At 51.1% G+C, this 2,967-nt stretch overlaps 1 protein-coding gene across 3 annotated transcripts in view; it reads right to left on the bottom strand.

Annotated features, from left to right (window-relative positions):
* The window catches only part of Gprin2 (G protein regulated inducer of neurite outgrowth 2), a 13,169-nt gene that overhangs the window by 4,490 nt on the left and 5,712 nt on the right, over positions 1-2,967 (bottom strand). Inside the window, exon 2 of one of the 3 annotated variants that reach the window (XM_015500093.2) lies at positions 2,936-2,967. The exons of the other annotated variants lie outside the window; for them this stretch is intronic. The gene's annotated coding sequence lies outside the window, so the exon portion shown is untranslated. The remainder of the gene's footprint in view (positions 1-2,935) is intronic. 3 annotated transcript variants of the gene reach the window in all.

Here is a 2,967-nt window from a genome sequence, read left to right as displayed (position 1 = left end):
AGAGCGGAGGAGGGGATTGGGGGGGGGGGGGGCTTACCTGCTATCTGAGAAGCCTGTGGTTACCAAAAGCCCTGGCAAAGATAACCACCCAGTAACAGGTTTAAGAACCCCAAGGAGGCCCTATCAGGCCAGCCTTCACAGCCTCAGCTGAGCCCCATTGCTTTGGACTTTCCTAGGAAATAGGCCCAGAAGGAGCCAGAGCCCCTGAAACAGGTGGGACAAGACTGGAGACACCCTCAGGCTCCAAGACCAAGTGAGAAGTCATCAGGAATAAGTGCCTTACTGTGCCTGCCTTACCAGACAGCTGTCCAGTGCCCAGGCTAGTCATCTCACAGAGAGGTCAGTGACCACAGAGACCCCAGTATATGTGTGTGTGTGGGGGATATATACATCTATTGATACCCTTCCCTATCCCACCACCCTACAAGTAGCAGGTAACAAAACTGAGCCATGAAACAGTTAAAAAATGTCAAATAATCTACAAATGAAAATGGAAAATTCAGAATGCCAAGGCATATCCTTCTACAACCTGGCCTTTTCAGCCTTGGGGGAGGGAAGGCTCCAAGGAAGTTATTTCAGATTGCCCCCAAGGAGAGGAGGGTTCCCAAGCTCTCTGATGCTGGCACTTTGGGCTGGACCAATGGACCAGGGAGCCAAAGGTGGAAAAGGTGCAAGGTTCTGTTTCCAGCACTCTTTCCTCTTCTGCATATGTGCCCTTAGGTGGATAGTTAACCTCGAGCCTCAGTTTCCCAAATCTGCAAAATGGAAGTAAACTCCTAAACAACCTGCCCATCACAGAGAGGGGTGCCGCACTGCTCACCAGAAAGATTCAGGACCCCAGTAGCCCTAGAGCTTCCTACCCTGTGGAGGATTTGTCCACCCTCAGGGAAGCACTGGGGTGGAGAGGATGAGCCTCATGGACAAGTCACACCAGCCTAGAAACAGCCACGTAGCCAGCGTGTGATTGTTGTGAAAAGTAAATATAATAACAAATGGACTATAATAATAATCTTCTTTCTCCTCCATCATGAGCAGCTTGAGCTCAAGGTATTGCAGGCACTAGTACTGAGAGGCAGAAAGGAAGCCATCAAGACATCCCAGAGGTCAGCTTGGACTTGCATCATCCTTGATACCTTCATTCTGTTCTAGAATCTGGCCATCACCAGTGTCTCCATCACTATACCAAGTTTCCCAAGGTTGTTTCAAATCTTAATCAGAGAAAATACACACACACACATCTGGTGTCTGCAAGTCACATGCCCTGAATAGCATGAATACCCTGCCTTTAAAACTATGGAAAAAATTCTAATTTCACCCAAGAGACCACATAGGAAGATGTTTTAGCACAAGATAAAGGACAGGCACATAAAGGTATCCAAGAACACTAGTGTTCTTTGGGTGATACCTTAATGTTCTCCTTCCTGCTCCATTTGATGCCAAAGTTGTGATAGCTGTTGCCCATGTCCTGTGGCCAATGATGGACTTTGCTGCTGCCTCAGGTTCTGCTTGTCAGCAACTAGAGAATCAACCAGTCTCGCATGCAGGCAACAGTCAACATCATTTAGAGTGAATGCCCCCAGTTCTGCAGGAGCAGAACCAAGACTGTTTGGTCAACTTGGTCAAAGGTTCCAATTCTCATCCCAGAAGAAGAGTCCAAGCCTTTGGGGTTTGCCCAGGAGTACTGCCAAAGCCATACTGTAATATACTTATAAAGTCCCCTCTTGTTGATTAGCAAGCATTTGGATGATGATTTCTGGGTCCAGCAAGACCACATGGGAAAAAAAAATCCCACAAGGTCAGAAGAAAAAAACTGGTCACATGTTAAAATATGGAACTTATCCTCAGACACCAGGTAAGGATACACACTCCACAAATCCCTCATTGTTTGGGGGTGGGGGGGTTGGCAACCTCCTCCAGGTGGTTTAACACATCCCAGAGGGGAAAAGAGTCTGACAGGAAGGAACACACTGGGCCAAAACTGGGCAACGCAGCAGCAAGCACTCCAGAAAAGGAGTGTTTGCAGGGAACAAAACCTGCCCATCACAGAGAGGGGTGCCGCACTGCTCACCAGAAAGATTCAGGACCCCAGCAGCCCCAGAGCTTCCTACCCTGTGGAGGATTTGTCCACCCTCAGGGAGGCACTAGGGTGGAGAGGATGAGCCTTACGGACAAGTCACACCAGCCTAGAAACAGCCACATAGCCAGCGTGTTCCTACTTACACATTCAACTGCACTTGTGATCCAGCATGGGCACACACCCCACCGTTGACACACCAGAGACTAAGGCACAGGCCCATTTGCAGTGCAAGCCTACAGGAAATAGCATCCATACTGCTGCACTCTGCACGCCAAGCCCAGCCTGCCCTGCTGGGGGCCAAAGGCCTGAACACACCATACACACACAACCTCACCCAGCAGGGGCTCCCTTTCCCGACCCTCACAAACCCCACAGAGGTTCTTAAGGAAAAGGACCTCAAACAGCCTGAAACTAGACTACAGACCTTCCCAAAACAAAGGCAGAGATTGAAGGGAAATGGGCCCGAACAAACCGGCGGGGATGCAAGGCAGAAGAAGAGAAGGGGCAAGAAAGGTGGGGGAACGGCTGCTAGCAGTGGAAAAGGGCAGAGTGGGGGATGGGGATAGACGAGAAAAGGAATGGATGAGGGAAGAAACGATAGGAGCCAGGTCATGGTCAGAGTAAGGGAAAATGGAAAGAAGAGAAGACATCGAAGAAAAGGAAATGGGATGGGCGAGATGCGGGGAGGGTTGCGGCTATGGGGGACGCTGAGCGTTAGGCGGGGGACCAGGATGCGGAGGGTCTGAGTGCACGCAGAGGTGAGGAGCGGGTTCTAGGGCGCAGGAAGTGAGAGGCGCCGCCTATCCGCGCCCCCTCCCCAACTAACCCCCATGGGCACGCGATGAACCGGCCTCTCACCCTCTCGCCCGCCCGGGGCCCCGCAGGCCGGC

The sequence above is a fragment of the Marmota marmota genome, unplaced genomic scaffold (assembly GCF_001458135.2).
Source record: "Marmota marmota marmota unplaced genomic scaffold, marMar, whole genome shotgun sequence".
Lineage (NCBI taxonomy): Eukaryota > Metazoa > Chordata > Mammalia > Rodentia > Sciuridae > Marmota > Marmota marmota.
This window is presented reverse-complemented; position numbering and strand designations above follow the sequence as displayed.